At 43.3% G+C, this 17,652-nt stretch overlaps 1 long non-coding RNA gene across 1 annotated transcript in view; it reads left to right on the forward strand.

The window, feature by feature from the left end:
* Positions 1-17,652, forward strand: part of LOC140849943 (uncharacterized) — a 162,913-nt gene that overhangs the window by 1,793 nt on the left and 143,468 nt on the right. Inside the window, exon 2 of the long non-coding RNA XR_012132398.1 lies at positions 4,295-4,390. This is a non-coding gene — a long non-coding RNA (uncharacterized lncRNA). The remainder of the gene's footprint in view (positions 1-4,294; positions 4,391-17,652) is intronic.

The raw sequence follows: 17,652 nt of genomic DNA on the forward strand, positions 1-17,652 counted from the left end.
TACTTTGTTTCCTCCTTCATCCCCTTACGACTCAGTCTCCACCATTGGCCTCAGGAATTACCACCAGCCCTCCAATGGCCAAACGCAATGGACAGTTCTGCTGTTTGATCCCTTTGTGGCGTATGTTTCACACGATCCCTCCCTTCTTCTTGAGACTCCTTTTCTCTTGGCTTCCAGGACCCAATTCTATCCAAATTTTTCCCACAGGATTCTGACCGCCCCTCTGCTGGGAACTGTTTCTTGTTCCCCTGTCTGATCTGAAACATTGGTGCTCCTAAAGCTTTTTTTCCCTCTACATACCTGCATCTACACCCACAGTCTGTGGCCTTGGTACCCAACATCTATAACTCTAGCTTGGCCCTTGCTTGAAACTTACATGCAATTTCTAACAGCTTAGTGAGTATCTCTACTTTGATGACACATAGGTTCATGAGTTGCAAAAGTGAACTCATCTCTCCCCCCACCCCTATAGAACAAAGTGTGTTCTTCTGTTTCCAATTTTAGTCATTGGCACCATGACCTACCTCTTATCTCAAGACAAAAACCTGGGAACGGACCGGCCATATGATTTGTAGGGCCCAGTGCAAAATGAAAATGAGCACTTGAGGCCCCTTGCTGAGATATTATGATCTCCAGGTGGTGAGAGTGGAGCATTAAGCCACTTCTGAGTGGGGGTCCTGAGAGACTGCACAGGGCCTGCACTCTTGAAGGCAGCCCAGCTGTGAATCATGCTGGACCCTTCCTTCCCTGTCACCTCTTCTCATCACCAGGTCCTGTTATTTCTACTTTATGATCATCTAGTCCCCATGTGCCCGTTGCTCCAACCTCATCGCCCTGCCTTGATTCAGTCACTCCCACATACGGTCTGCACGCCCGCAGGAGCAGCCTAGCTGCTGTTCCTACCTGCAGCCTTTCCCTGTCCTAAGTCTGGTCTTCCCTAACATTGCCAGAAGGATTGTTGTAGCCGTAGCTTTGATCATGTCATTCCTTTGTTCAAAAGCCTTTAATGGCTTCCCCCTGCCCAAGCGAGCTTCCTGAAGTTCCCTGTACGTGACACACTTTTTATACCTTCATTTCTTTCTGCTGCTTATTGACCTCATCAGCTTAGTGAGCTACCAGGCATCTTTAAAGCTTCCACTCAGACATAACTTCCTCTCCTCCTGCACCACCCCCTACTCTCCAGCACCTTGTAAAGGCCCATTACTGCATAAAATGACATAATGCTCTATTTGTTTATGCCCTTATCTCCCGCAGTAGACAGTGAGACAAGGACACATACTGTGTAACCTTCATTTGTGCTTAAACAGCACCGAATGTGACAGGGGGCCCAGGATAGGTGCCCAATAAATGTTCCTTGAATAAAAGTAAATAAAGACTAGTCTGCATGTTTTAAAAACTTTCTTAAGTCTTAAATGTCCACTTTCTACCTAACACAAATTTCTAGTCAAGGAGAAAATATTACCAGACTTGAGTTCATTTTAGAAATACATCCAAATTTATCTCATGAACAAGCTTTTCCTCTGTTAACTATTTCGGAAGATGTTACAAGTTTGGAGGGATGAATCACTTTTGTTGGTAAAGCCTGTGGAGGCCCTGCTCCTGCTGGGTCCATGGCTGTACCTACCTGGCCCTGCCCGCTCCAGCATGAGGCAGTCTTGGATGTTGAGCTCTGCAGTGTTTGGATGGCAGATAGGATTACCGAATGTTGGCTGTTCCACCTCAAAGGGTATGTGACAGTTGTCTTCCCGAAGCATTATTTTGTTTGGGAAAAAAACAAACCTGCTTTCAAGGTCACCTTCACACAGTCTTAGGATGCTCTTACGAGACTCATTTTAAATCCCGGATTGACAGTAAAACAACAAAGATGTCACATTCTTGACTTCGATCTGTAGGTCTTAAAACGTGGCTATTTATATAACATTGTTCTCATGAAAAATACTAGATTGTTGCTGTTTTGAAAGTTAGATTTGAAAGTTAGTGTACTTTGCAAGAGCCAGAAGTGATCTGGAAAAGTTCAGTGACCAGTAAAACTCAGCCCTTCCTAAGTACCTCTTTTATAACATACAGGACAGTAACTTACAATTTTGTGTTAAATGCCCTTGCCCCCAAGAGCTCTTTGAGGACAGAAACTGTGTTTTATTGCAGTTTGTATTCCCATCAGGTGGCAGAGTTTCTGGTATAGTACATGCTCAATAGCTACTTATTGGATGAATATCAAATTGAATAGCCCTTCCATACAACCATTAAGAGAAGACTTAGGGGTCATTACTGTCACCCTCTATAAGACACTGACCTTCGGGGCCTGAATCAGGCAAGGAGCTGTGGCATTTCAGTCTCCCACTGCACAACAGAAATTGCCATTTAGACTTGCAGGAATGTCCCTTCTTCTGGTGACAGCCCCTAGAGTTCTTTTGAGGGACAAGTCCTTTCACATTGTCAGCCCACATAGGATGGGGCTAATCCTGTCATGTGCTCCAGGCCAATAAGTGCATTTCCATCTCCCTCTTTCCAATAGTTGGCTTAAGGGATGGGCACGCACATCGAGTTTTCCAGTTAGGATTTTTTGCGGGATTTTTGTGAAAATTACTGTGATTTTTTTGAGAGAGAAGAAAACCTCTTTCCTGTGGACTTAGGAGTTCTGTGGACATCAGCCTGAAATTGGTGGAGGCTGCTGAGCCTGGGGCCAACACGGAAGAGAGCAGAACTAAGAGAAGCAATAGAACAGATACTTAAGGACCAACTTGAAGTATCGTGATCCAGCCATGCCTGAAGCCAGGGCACATTACCTCAGCCAATAAGTTTTTCTGGATATGTAGCATGAACCTGTGTTTCTTAGCCCAAGATCTGGGAGGTTTTTGTTTTAAACTGCAATATAACCTAGTTTATCATGACTGATTCCAGCAGGTACCCAACTCTGTATTTGAATGTTTTAACATAGTCACTAACATAGGTGTAAGAAGGCCTCATCTGTGCTTCTCACAGGCTCTGCGAGGCAGCACACCCATTGCCTTTCACCTCCCATGACAGTGACAAGGGGACCGATCCAATGGGAGATGGGTAGAAAAAAGTGCTGCCCTGTCTATGCCCATTAATTCCAAGCCTTCTAAAAAATTTTGAATCCATATTTAACAGCAATGCCATAGGAACCCTCTAAATGGGGCAAGTTTTTTTCAGGTCACTATTTATTCTTTGTTTTTAGATTTTAGCATCTGGTTGCTAACCTGGCACTTGAAAAATGAGTAAGAGATTAATGTCTGAGGTGAAGCTAGAGAGCCTTAGGAAAGCTCTTTAGAAAAGTTTTATCAGATTCATAGCAGGATTAACTTAAATGTAGTCAATTAAACACTTTAAGACTTGAATTCTAGTCATGAGCCCATGTTTCATTTCCTTGGCATGTCATATCTTTACCTTCATTCATGAGTGCCCTAAAGAAGGGCAGTAAAAATTTAAAAAATACAAATACTTGCCACTCCACAGAGAATAAAATGTAAGGCCTTCAAAAGGATGGATTTTTGTTTGTTTCTCTGGTCAGTGTGTGGCAACCGTAAGAGTTATATTCACAAACATTTTTTATTTGTATAATTGGAAGTATAGGAAATTATCACAACTATTTACTAAAGAAATATTTAAAATGTTCTTTTTTTGATATAGGCTATATGCTTGGGCACCTAAAATCTGAGGTGTGTTAAGACTGCTTGTAACTCCAGGAAAAAATCTTGGGGCAAAATACCTTTGAAACTGAAATCAGTCAAAGGGAGAAATAAAGTTTAAGAAACCCATTTATTTCTTACAAGCAGTCTTCCTGTCTCTCTCCAGACCTGGCTGCAGCAGAAGAAAGCTCTGCCCAACCTCTCTGGTCCAGATAAATCCTTCCACACTCTTGTAATTATCTATTGATATGGAGATGGACTAATTCTTCTCACCCCTTGGAAACCTATTAATATGCAGATGTACTAAAGCCAGGAAAAAGATTCTGGAAATATTGCAGTTTTACCCACATTACTTCTCTGTTTTTAAAATGTTTATTGTAAAATCACTAATGTCAAATTGAGCAGGCAGCTAACACGCAGTGATTGTACATTTTAGAAAATCTTTTAAAATTAGCTCATCTCTTTGAACAACCCACCTAAAACTATTTTAAAGACTGAAAATTTTATTTCAGTTGATGGTGTTTCTTCCCTCAGCTCTGTAAGAATGCTGAAATTCAGTAATATCCAGAGGAGGGATAAAAGGACTCTATTCTGGTATTGTAATTTTAAAAATCTTCCATATTTACTCTGCTTTTTCTTTCTAGATTCTGTCTTTCTCCACTTGAAAGGTCAAGTTCAGCGCTCAGAGAGCCCCTGAAGTCTTCACCGCATCTGCCCACAAGTTCCTAGTCCCACACCTGGTACATAGTAGGTCCTTCGGGAATGCTTATTGAATGAAAAAAATGCTTATTTAACCTATATTTTGAACCTAGTAAGGTTCAGGTGGTATCTTTATACCAGAGGCCTAAAGTGATAGTCTAATCTACTCTCTTGCTGCAAACCTGTCTCACAGTCCTGGGTTGTTAATTATTACCGACAGTGATCCAGGAAACTGGATTTGATTAGCAAATTCAATGCTCCACTACTATTCATGGCTTATACTGGGGGTTGACCCTAATTCTCAGTCTAGTGTTTTACCCTGGAAGATGGGATCTCTGATCTGAGGACACTTCAGAAGCAAGGGAAACACTGGTAAAAGCCCTCCCCTCTCTCATACAGCGGCAGTTTGTCTCAACTTCCCCAGCAGTAATGCCTTTGGCCTTCTAGAAGAATTAACTCTACAACTGCAGTAGCTCTAACAGAATAAGCCTGGTCTTCCAGAGGGAGCAGTTATTTCACTGCGGGGCTTGTGCTTGCTGCTGTCAGGCTGCTCCCATTTGTGAGGGCCAGCTCACCTAAAGCTGGTGGCTGCGTGGTACACATCAGCAACAAGTCTGCTTTGGGTCACACTCCAGGATCAGGTGCCGTTTCACATACTGGGCTGTTTTCCAGACAAAGAAGTTGTGGGATGTGTTTGCTTTTTCCAAGATGGCTAATGAAATGCTGCTGTTAACCTCTATGACTAAGTGATTTCTGTGATCTTATTTGGAAATCATGAAATAGGGAGCTGACGCTTCAGTCATCTACTCAGAGGACTTTCTAATTCAAGTGGTGATAATCACCAGTATTTGGTTGACCTTTGACTTGGACAACTCCACCTGATTAGTACTTTAAGCTTAGCAGCAACTTCTCTCATTATTTAGCGTTTCTTGAGCATTTACAACATGCCAAGCACTGCTATGTACTAATGGTATATAGTCTACATTTAGAAAAAGCCAAGGTTATCTTAAACATATATAATATTGGTAAAGATCAACAAAGGTTAAAGTCTAAGACAAAGAACATTACAATTTTCTATTTCTATAAACATATATATATATGGGTAGACAATGTTAAGTTCTAGAAGGAGGCAAACTGGGGAGTATTTTAAAGGATTGGGATTGTGTTTGGAATGGGGGTTTAAAGGGAACTCTTGCTTTATCTGTAATGTCAACTCTTTTTTAAAAATAAGGAGAATGCATCTGTCTTCAACTGGTATAATTAAGGACAAATTCTAGCCCAAAGTCTTTTTTGAAGTATAAATGTTTGTTATACTTTAACTAAAGTATGCCATAAAGGTTTACCAAGTATAAATTCTTACCTTGGAATATAAATTCAGAGACTTTTGGAATGAAAATGTGCTATTTCTAGTCGCTAATGAATTTACTTAATTGACATGACAAGCTCTTCAATCAGGCCCATGTAGGTCACATTTCTGTGCTACTCAGTTTTCCTTATCTGTGAAACAAGCTTCGGTGCCTTAGCATACTGCATGGACACTTTGAAATCTGGCCCCTACCTAATCTGTCATCTCTACATTCTCAGCCTATCAGCCTCACCTAAACCTTAGCCTTCATAGATTCACCATTCTCAAAACCTGTTTTTGTGGCCCATCCAGTTCCTTCTACCTGAAATGCTTTCTCCCTCTTCTCTGCCTAGCTAGCTTTTACTTATGTTCAAATTCCACCTCTGATGACACTTCACATGTGGAATCTTCTCAATTCCATTGCCATGTGTAACACCTGGATATATGCCTATTGGAGAAGATCTTTCTAGATTGGTCTAGAACAGATGTGCCATGCACAAAGCCAGGCACCCCATCTCTTCTGTTTCCCCAACACCAGCTTGTCACAGAGCACACTGTAGGTATGCAATGAGCATGCACCAAGTAAGCAGTGTATGAATACATTTTTTGTGAGTTAAACAATTAGGATGCTCTTAAGGCATTTGCAGTTTCCCCAGCACTGAGCACAGAGCTCATCAGGTATTTGAATGCATTCATTCAATAAATGCCTGGAGCTATGCCCATTGTGCTTTCTGGGGAGAAATCCTTCACAGGTAATTCTCTGGCCAGAATGAGACCCATTAGTACTTTAAAAAAGCAGATAACATGTTTCATTTTATTCTGTGGATACTATAAAAAAGTAATTTGCCATTATTGAAATACATGAAGTATTAATGAACATGTGCAGAATTAACTCACATAAACTTGCTCAGTAACTGCTCTGTGCTGTGGAGAATGTAAATCTACCTGAGGACTGCCAAAAAGTGACCACACCTTCACAGTTATGTGAAAAGCTGCAAGGTGGCAATGACAGAGTCAGTGTCCCCAGCCGTATCACCTCATCTGTAATTAGGTTCACGAGGGCAGAGCGTAAGTGTTTCTTGGGAAGGTAAAAGTGTGCCTCTCTGGAAGGCAATCTGAAATATACTAAGGCTTAAAATATATATAACTTTGAGTTTGGAAAAACATGCCAAATTATGCATATAAAGATATTTATAACAAAAGGAAAACTGGAAATAACCTAAATGATCACCAACAGGGGATTAGTTAAGTAATTATACTAGACCCCTGTAATGAAACACCAAAAAATGGGCCAAAAAAGGTTGGCCTATTTCTGATATAACTGGGGGAAAAGCAGTTTATGAAAATTTTTTTTGATGGATTAAAAAAAGGGGGGACTACCTAGGAATTATGTGATAGCTTTCCCATTTATGATTTTTTTCCACATGATGAAGGTGCATAGCCCTTGTTTAAAAATTATTTCCAAATCAAGACAGTTTCTATGGTTGCATCGTACAAAGCAACATTTTATGTATCGAAGTGCAGTTCACTTTCATAGACCATGCAACCTAGATGGACATGGTGGGTCATGTTCACTTCCCTAAGAAAAGAAAGAGTCTGCCTACTGGACAGCTGAAACAGAGACAAGACAGATATTAAAGCTTGTAGGTATCTCTTAAAACATGCAGGTGCTCAGTAGAAACTTGAGTTGAGCAGGAAATGTTATGGTCTATTTGGGTTCAAATGCAATGCTATAGGAGCCATGACTCATTTTTTTTTCTTTTTTTGTTAACTATGACTTTCTCTGCTATATTCTAATAAAAATATGGTAAGCTGTGTGCACAGCTGAAAGTTAATTTTCCCCCCTTTTACAGAGAAAGGTGTTCTGTAAAGTTTAAATCTAATTAGCTATATATTAGAGTTGCTCCCCAAAGTTGGGGGACAGAAAATTGAGTTTGTTAGGGAGAAAGTTTACTATATACACACACTTCTGTCTGTCTGCTATAGAGAATGTCTGACCATGGACTGAAAAGGTGAGGAAAAATGGTAACTTAAAACATAACTCACATCTAAATAGATTTTTTTCATTTGAAAGATCAGATTTCTTTCCAAATGAAAGTTCTTACTCCTAAATACTTCATCTTTTCCATTCAAATTTTGCCTTGCCTGAGGAGTTATCATGTAGTATGTGGCCAAGACAAAGTTAAACCTGAGTGTCATAAAGATCCCCAAGTGTTTATCTTTAGATATGGAATGTTTATACTGCTTTTCCAAGCTTTGAGCTTCTTCCCACGGTATGAATCTTTGGAATCCTCAAACACTAGTTTGCTTGTTAGATTTTTAGGCTCCATTTAACTTTCATTTCTACAAAATGACAATGTGGTGATACCTATAATAAGCTCAATTAACTGAGAATTAAAAAAAAAAAACAAAAAAACCTTGGCTTTAGATATTCACTTAAACAGAGGTAACAACTTGGATAGTTGTTGGCTTATTACAGAGTCCTAGACATTGGTTACATATCATATAGAACTGATGTTCCCAATCAAGTTATTCTGGTGGTTAGCTTTGTTTTCCTACATAAGGAAATGAATTTTGTTGCATGAATACATATTAGTAAACTTTAAGTATAATAAAAGTTAATATCTAAAATTTGTAAGACCTTTTTATTTGTAAGTTACATTGTAGTCCTCTTTTTAAAAACTACATGGAAAGTTTTGAGGACTCAGAATAATTCTACTGAATGGGTTTAGTAACTATAACTGTATGCTCACTTAGTTGGCTATTCTCAAAGGATACATTTTTGCTCACTAACATTAAGGATAAAGTATTTCTATTTAGTTACAAAAAACACTTTGACCTTTGCTTTCTTTCAAGCAGAACTCTTCCCTGTGAAATATTAACAGGTTAAAAGTATTTAACTTCTAAGGCCATTTATGTAAAGATGACCAGTTTAAAATAGAGGTCAATTTTAGGAAAATATTCTGCTGCATTTGATGATCCATTTAATAGAGCCTAAGACCAGTTAAATAAGCAAGTTGTCTTGAAAGAGAGGGTGCAAAAGAATGAGTATTATCAGGGGTATTTCCTATCACACATGCCTTGGCATTTCTGCCCAACTAGCTTCATGCCCCCAGTTATGTTAAAACCTTAGTACCCTTCAGAAAATGAGGGGAGGGGACTAGGAAAATCTTGTAATCTCTTGCACTTTGGATTTCTTATATCTCTCTCCCGGAAGAGAGGTAGTGTCAGAGAATACCACATGTAAGAGTTCCTGAGACGCCGGCAGCTGGTGCCTCTGGAAGCTGGCCCAGCTCTATCTAATGCTTTTCTGACAGGCATTTTGTGTCTTTTCCCATCAGTGGTATATCTTCAACCGGTAGAATTTTTTAATTTTTTTTATTTTTTACTGTAAACATTTTGCAGGCTAAGTACTTCAGAGATTTCATTGCAAGAAAGTACCAGCACTACAGATTAGATTTTAATTCTCGGCACCATGTTAGGATGATTAGAGAGAGCTTGGAAATGCAGTACACGTATGCTATTACTACCCAGGGAATAGTAGGTAAAATGCAGCTGGCCACCTTACACCCCAGCCTTTGGTGTTTGTCAAAGAGCTATGGTTGTGTGAGGAATGATGCTGGATATTGCTATGAGTCAAACACTTGCCTGTTAAAAAAAAACAAACCAAAAATCACACAATATATGTGACTTGAAAACACCTTATGTCTCCATTCAAAAACACTATAGGTTCTAGTTAATATGTTTACTGTAGATTGTGGAAAACTTGCTTTCTGTAACAAAGTTCATTCAACCGGCATGCTGAACCAGAGGTGGGTTTGTAGGGTGGTAGAAGCCTTCTAGAATGGCTACTCATTGGGTGTAATGAGTAAAGATAAAGATTATACATAGATTCAAGTTATTTCCCAGAAGAGCAAAGCTGTTGGATGGATGAGCAGGTGTTTAGTTCTGCTTAGGCTGCTTTTTGGAGGGAGGGAAAAAAATGCTCCTCTGTCTCACAGAGGAGAGAAAAAGAGAGCTGAGGGCAGGAACTGAGAGACTGGCTCCTGGTAAATTGTAAGCAGATAGCTCTGTGGCTTAAAGCTTATAACAGAAAAAACCTGTGAGAACGTTGGTCCTCAAAGGTCTTCACTTTTCTGAAGCCTAGAATCAGGTTGGGAAAGAACTTTTTGTCAGAAGCATAAAGCGAATGAAAGAAAGTTCTAGTCAAGCTTTTTTTCAGGGACTGGGTGGCAAGGGAGGAAGAGAGTATGTAGGTGTGAGGGTCTGCACACAAGGGGGCTGATCAAGTGGATTTGCTTAGTGGGTAAGGACTGCTGAGAAACCTACAAATTATAGTTGCATTTATATAAATATTGCATAAATCTTAAAATGCACTTATGAAAGTGTCCTTTAATGTTTTGTGCTTAGCCACTTATTGCAGTGACTTTTTCTAGCCAGCCTGAGTGCAGAGGAAAGGCTATCGCTTACTTTGGCCCAGTGAGCTCTGCCCGGGCAGCGTAGCTGTTGGCCTGTCTGTGAGGCCATGACCTCCATTTGGGAGTGGCTCACCCTAATTTATGGCTGTGCGACTTGGAAAATAATCCAGCCTTGTAAACATACATGGCAGAGGAAAAGCAAAGGGAAGAAACCAGACTGGAAAGAGTTGGGCACTAAGGAATGAAGAGTAGTGTGAGCTTGGCTTGGGGGAGTTTTTAGGGGAGAAGAGTTTCCAGAGGAGAGGGTTTTCCACAGCTGCTATAGTGTTCAAGAGACAGAGACAGAGAGACAGAGACACACACAGTCTATGCATGCATTCTATTCCTATTTGATAGTTTTTCCCTTAAATATTGAGGCAAAGATTTGAATTGTTCCCAATTACATTACATTTTGTGGGGGGGGGTGCGGTGCGGGTGGAGGCTGAACCATTTAGCATAACCTTATGGCAAGCTGGTTCCATATTACATGTAACTGTAATTAATTCAGCAATGGCTCAAGGATAGCCTGGCTTATAACAATGTGGAGTCACTTTATGGAACCAATACGTAAGTGAACAAATATTTAGAGTGCTCCACACTCTGCTAGGTTCTATAAAAGACACAGAAGTGGCTGCACATGCGCTCTATGTCCTCATGGAACTTACTATCTGCTTAGATAAAGTGTATCAGCCAGCTGGCAACATAAGAGAACTGCAGACAAAGGCTTTGGAGCGAGGCTAGAAGGAGAAGCCTTCAGGGTAAAATGAAGTTTCCCTTAAGTAAAGGTTAGGTCTGGGGGAGAGAGAGCTATCAGGAATTCAAGGTAGGCAGCACTACAGGGGGCTGAGGCAGCAGGAAAGAAAATGCAGACGTGACATTCACGACCCCACTGATGGTATGTCTTGAAGGATTTCTGTACCTCGCTCTCCCCAAAGGCCTTTCACAGGAATTGGAACATTTCAATTCCATGACCCTGGGAGGTAAGACCAGGTGTGCTAATTTGCATTTTACAGCTGAGGGAAATGAGGACATGAGATTCAAAGAGGCTGTAAATTGCCTAAGGTCACATAGGGGACAAGCCAGGATTTGCACTTGTCATCTGACCCTTGGCCCACTGTCCCCACGCTGTGGAGCAAAGAAGGGACTGTTGTAGCAGAGGGTGTGGAGTCCAGGAGTGACCCACAGGTACCAATGGGGATGTTGGTTCAGCTGTTTTCACAGAGACGGAAGTCCTGGTGACATAATAGGGGAGTCTGCCCTCCTGTCATGTACAAGCTCAGGCTGGCAGTTGGTCCAGGGGGGTTGGACACAGATAGCTTTAACCCACAAGGTCACTGTCCCTCCTCTGTGCACCAGGAGCCTGATCTACACGGATACACCAACCTGGTCCCTTGGTTTAACTAAGGGGAAGCGCTACCAAGAGAGTGGCCCAGGGTGGGGAGCGATGCCAGGGCACCTATGCACTGAGACCCTCTGCAGGGTTGTCACAGCTGCCGCATCCCCGCCGGACATCACAGAACTGCTCAGTGGCCCTCCTGCGCAGCCTGTGGGCAGTTTGCTGTTGCGGCCCTCTCTCCTCACCCCTGGTCAAGGATGCCTGGGGCCAGCTCTGGGCTGCTGCTCTGGGGTCTCTTATGGCTTTTCTCCACCCTGCCCACACCTCTGTGACCAGTTCCCTTATTACACTGTCCCAGCTCATACCCTCCATCTCCTGCTGGGTTGCTGACTGGTACAGGTGTCTTCTACTTGTTTCACATCAACCTGGTCCCTTGGTTTAACTAAGGGGAAGCACTACCAAGAGAGTGGCCCAGGGTGGGGAGCGACGCCAGGTGCTTATCCCTATCACATGGTTGGAGCTGGCTCACCCTATTCTGGCCCAGTTGAAAGGGGAAAAAACAAACGGAGGGCATATTTATTTCCTACTGCTGCTTGTAACCAATTACCACAAACACAGTAGTTTAAGACAGTACAACTTGACCTTACGGTTCCATAGGAGTCCAGTGCAGGTCTCATGGGGCTAACATCAGGGTGCTGCACCATTGCGTTGTTTCCTGGAAGTCATGGAGGAGAATCCCTTTCCTGGCTTTTTACAGCTTGTAGGGGCCTTGAATGTTCTTCGCTTCCTCCAGCTTCAAAGCCAGTCAGGCCAGGGCAAGTCCTTCTCGTGTTGATGTCTCTCGGCCTCTGTTCTACCCTTCTTTCACTTTTAAGGACTTAGGCCAACATTGGGCCCACCTGGATAATCCAGCCTAATCAACCCATTGCAGGGTCAGCTTATTATGATCTTAATTCCACCTGTAACCTGCATGGAACATATTCACAGGAGCTGAGATTAGGGTGCGGACATCTTTTGGGGGCCAGTATTCTGCTTACTGCAGAGGATAAACAGCTGCCTTTTAAGGTTGGGTCCACGAAGTTGCACACGACACTCTAACTTCCAGCTGGCCAGAATTTAGTCACAGTCTCAAAGCGAACTGCAAGGGAGGCTGAAAAATACAGATTTTTCTAACTAGGCAGCTACGGGCCTGTGGATAAAATGAGAGTTCCTGTGGCCAGGATTCTCACCTGGCCCTGGTTGACTAGCTCACTGCACACCTGTGGGCAATACATGGCTGTTGACTCTATGTAAAGAGCTCCATCCAGTGCTCTGGGCGTGACACGGTGGTAGGGCTGCAAGGCTGCAGGAGAGCAGAGCAGAGGCTGGAGTGGTGGCAGCACCGAGGACAGAGGCCCAGAGGATGGCTGTGTGGGACGACTGTGCACAGAGGCCTGGAGGACAGCTGTGTAGGATGACTATGCAGAGAGGCCCAGAGGATGGCTGTGTGGGATGGCTGTGCAGGTAGAGAGGCCCAGAGGACTGCTGTGTGGACAGAGGGGCCCAGAGGCAGAGACCAGCTTGCTGTATGTAGACTCGCTCTGAGTGAACGGGATTCTAGTGACTGACCTGCCACCTGGAAATAAAGTTGGGTATAACCCTTTCACCCCAAGAACATTTTGCTGTCAATTTTTTTGGTCATATTGAATCCATAGTAAACTTGCCCGGGGCTGAAACCCATTGGCAAGACAGTGCCCAACAGAAAGGGAGGATGGATATCAGAGAGCAATTTCTAGCCTGTGCCCCATTGGGCTTATTTCTTGCCAGGATCTACTTCCCATTATCATCCACTTCGTTCTGCTACCTGGATGCTATGGGCTCCTTGTGCTTACCTACAGGGTCTGAGCTGCCCTTCACCTGGGATTCATTGCTAACTTAGGAGAAGACAGAATTTTTTCCTTAGTGGACCACACCAGCTACCTGTGATCATCTGTTGCCTGATTGTCATGATCTTCTGTGACTGGCTGGGTTGCAGATGTTTCTCCCAGGCCTTCTCACACTTACTGGCCACCCACATCATGTGGCCAACCCAGTTCCTTGCACTCTGTCTGGCTCTTTCCACATCCCGTGTCTTCAGTCCAGCCTGCTTGCCCTGTTTACTGAATGTTGTCAGTCTCCATCCCAGCCTTGGTTTCTAACTCCTGCTCTTCTCCAAGTACTGTGCTGAGATGCTCAGTCTTCAGTCTAGACCTCTGTATGCTGATCCCTCACTGTCTTACCAATGGGTCTCAGCCCTGGGCAAGTTCACTATGGATTCAGAGTGACCAAAGAAATGACAGTACAACTTCTTGGGGTGAAAGGGTTTATACCCAACTTTATTTCCATGGTGGCAGGTTTATCACTAGAATCCTGTCCACTCAGAGGGCGTCTGTGTGCAGCAAGCCAGTCTCTGCCTCTGGGCCTCTCTGCCCACACAGCCATCCCAGTCTCTGCCCTTGGTGCTGCCACCACTGCAGCCTCTGTTCTCCTCTCCTGCAGCCTTGCAGCCCTGCCACTGCGGTGCCCAGAGCATTGGGCGGAGCTCTTTATATCGAGTCAGTAACACCGTATTGCCCACACATGTGTAGTGAGCTAGCCAACCAGGGCCAGGTGAGAATCCCACAGGAACCTTCATTTTACCTACACTCACATACCTCAAGAGATCATCCAGTGGTGGGTGGATGTAATGTTCATTCAACTCAAATTAAAAACTATTAGAATAATTATAACAAAGGCACAAAAAACATATGCAGGATACAAGGCAAAATCTTGACTTCTTCCGGGAAAGCTGATGAAACATCCTACAGGCAGAATACCTAGATCTACAGCCAAGAATGGACTGCCATATCACGCAGCTCAGAATTATATCTAAACAAGGAAAGTTTTACTTCCTGTTCCTATGACTTTGGGCTCTGGTCTCCAGGGAAGTATGATTTTACTAGATGACTGTCTTGCCAATGGGTTTCAGCCCTGGGAACGTTCATTATGGATTCAATGAGACTGAAAAATGACAATGGAATGTTCTTGGGGTGAAAGCATTTATACCCAACTTTATTCCCATGGTGGCAGGTCAATCACTAGAATCCCACCCACTCAGAGCGAGTCTGCATGCAGCAAGTCCGTCTCTGTCCCTGGGCCTCTCTGCCCCCGCAGCTGATTCAGTCTCTGTCCTCAGCGCTGCCACCACTCCAGCCTCTGTCTGCTCTCCTGCAGCCTTGCAGCCCTGCCACCGTGTCGTGCAGAGCACTGGGCGGAGCTCTTTACATAGAGTCATTAGCAACATACTGCCCACATGTATGTATGAGCTAGCTGACCAGGGCCAGGTGAGAATCCTGGCCATAGGAACCTTCACTTTATCCAGTGACATAGCTGTTGTGCCATTGAATTGGATTACATACCAATACCCACCTATTTCAGGTTCCTCATGCTAAAGGATAAACTGGCCAAATAAAGGAGGTGGGGTGGGGTGGTGGTGGATGACAATTTTAACTGGGTGTGAGGAAAATAGCAATGGCAGTTCCTATGGCCAGGATCCTCACCTGACACTAAGTTACTTGATGTAATTGGCCTACGCTAGGCTACTGCTTCCACACCTATAGGCAATGAGCTATTACTGAGTCACTATATAAAGAGCTCTGCCCAGTGCTCTGGGTGGAGGCAAAATGGAGGTGGATTATGGACCCTCAAGCTGCTGGATGCAGATGTGATGATTCCAGTGCTCAACCTATCGCTGGGAGAACAAAGCCAGGTACAAACCCTTTTACCCCAAGAATGCTCCGTTGTCATTTCTTGGTCTCACCAAATCCATAGCGAACTTGCCCAGGGCTGAAACCCTCAGGCAAGACACTGGGGTAATTGGTCTTCACTCTTAAAGGGAAATGGAGCTGCTGTCGCCAGTGGCCGCAGGGAGGCATGCAAACTGGAACCCAGACATCTAATCCTGCCATATCAAGGGGGAAAATGTAATGTAAGAGCACCCTACCTCTGAACACACAGACCTTCAAAGCCTCAGAATCCTCAGGAAGGGAGGTTTGGTAAACATCTGGTAAAGAGAAGTTTGCTAAAGACAGGGAACATGAAATGGAGAGTAAAGAAAGAAGATCATAAATACCAACTATAGCCTCTTTAGTTTACAGAAATGAAGGTGGGTGGTGGACAAAATCACAGAAATGAAATACAGACATTCAACCTCCATCTGTGTTTCTCAGTATGTGATATTTTGTATTTATACATTTGTATTATAAAACAAAATATATTTAATATACTTTATCTCCTTTCTTTCTCCCACAATTCTACACTTAGTGCATGTTGATGGTGAACATTATCATTCTGATTGTAAATTGCAGTACATGCATCAAGACTGATTGTAGCAGAAATGGACAAGGAATAGAGGCAATGGAGCCCAGGGACTTAGAGCTGACGCCCTCAGTAGGAGATGGGCTTCGGGCTGGTTCCCCTGAGGACAGGGTGAATGTGCTTTCAGATGCTGAGTGAAAGCAACGCTATGTTTGTAGAAGCATATGCTTTTGTTTTAGAAGAAAAAAATGGGATGAGGAATATATTAAGAAGTCAAAGAGGTGGTCTATAATGGACATTTGTGATTTTTTTGATGTCTGGCATCAAAATCCTACTATGGAAGATTCCAAAGGTAAGTGGAGGCAGTACTCCCCTCCCGCTACCAAAGCCAAGGGCATCAAATATTTGCTCTTCTCACTCCCTGGCAGCCAGGGCCATGAGGAGGTTCCACTGACTGGAAACCCCCACTAGGCATGTTGAGTGACACATGATGCAGAGGCGGCCGGAGGTTGACTGGACGATGGAGAGTGTCCAGTGGGGCTCCTGGGGTTCAATCTTAGATACATTCCCAGACACATAATTGACCTTGGTTACCTTTTCTCCAGCCATTTCTTCCAGGTATCCATTCAATAAATTTGTTTCCTGCTTAATAAGCTATTGTTGGTTTTCAGTCTTTGCAACCAAGAACTTAGGTTGGTAAAATCATATTTAATTCATTTGTAATAATTTGGATTCTTTGCATTGTTAATATAAGTAGTGCAATGAATTATCCCCAGAGCTTTTCTCCCTGTTTAAGATGATTTTCTTAATATACCGTTCAACATTACCAAATTACTTTGCAATGTATCAGCTACAGTTTCACTGAAGCTTTGCCTTGGGTACATCTTAAACAACTGATAGAGTACAGGACATTAGAATTTTTCATCTGACATTACCGAGGAAGATTTTCACATATGTACATTGTGAAAGATAACCAAAGCTTCTCAAACACCAAAGCTGAGAAAGCTTAACCACTTTTTAATTGCAATCTTTCCAATGTACTTGACGTGCTTCCTAACCTCATCAGACTGCCATCCCCGGAGCCCGCAGAGGTGATGGGTTCACTTTGCCCTTGCGCGTGGCTCTGCGGAGCACTGTGCTTCCCTCCTGGCTGGGGAATGTTCTGTCTCTCCAAACTTCAACTGGGAAGTCAGAAGGCAGAAACTCTTCCCTCTTTAACCATGTCCACACTCTCTGGCCTGTTGCTTACACTGTCTTTGACCATTGAAAAGGGTAGAACACTGAATGTTGCTATTGCAAACAGATAACCATGCCTGTAAAATTAACTCTGTTCCTCCCTCTACACTGGAGTAAACAATTTAGACTCTACAACAGCTATATTTTTCGACTCTCTTCATCTTGTGTGTCATTTGTTGGTGTTTTCTGTAAGTCTAAGTGCTAGACCTGTGAAGCATTACAATCATATATTTCAAGAGAGACTGCTAAAAGGAAAGGAGCGACACATAGCAGCAATTCACTGGAGAGTTCCGCTTTATTAGGGAAAGGTGCTGGGTTATATAGGAAGGGGCATGAATTGATTGAGGTGTCACTTCTACGGGGCTGTTGGCTGTTGGCTAGGTGCTGGGATTGGGAGGGGGGCGAGAGGTGATTGGGCTTCAGGTGGCGCCTGCGGGAACCGAGGACCCCGAAGAGAAGCCGGAAGTTTGCCATCTTACTGGTGGGGTCCCTTCATTCCCCCCTTTCTCCTCTATGGGGTTGTGGACGTTGCTTTCTCTCTGGCTGCTTCCTGCTGAACAGGGGCGTAGAAGGGAGTGAGGGCTTGAGGATTGGGAGGAAAGGGTTGATAGGACT

Source organism: Manis javanica, chromosome 6 (genome assembly GCF_040802235.1).
Source record: "Manis javanica isolate MJ-LG chromosome 6, MJ_LKY, whole genome shotgun sequence".
NCBI classification, from domain to species: domain Eukaryota; kingdom Metazoa; phylum Chordata; class Mammalia; order Pholidota; family Manidae; genus Manis; species Manis javanica.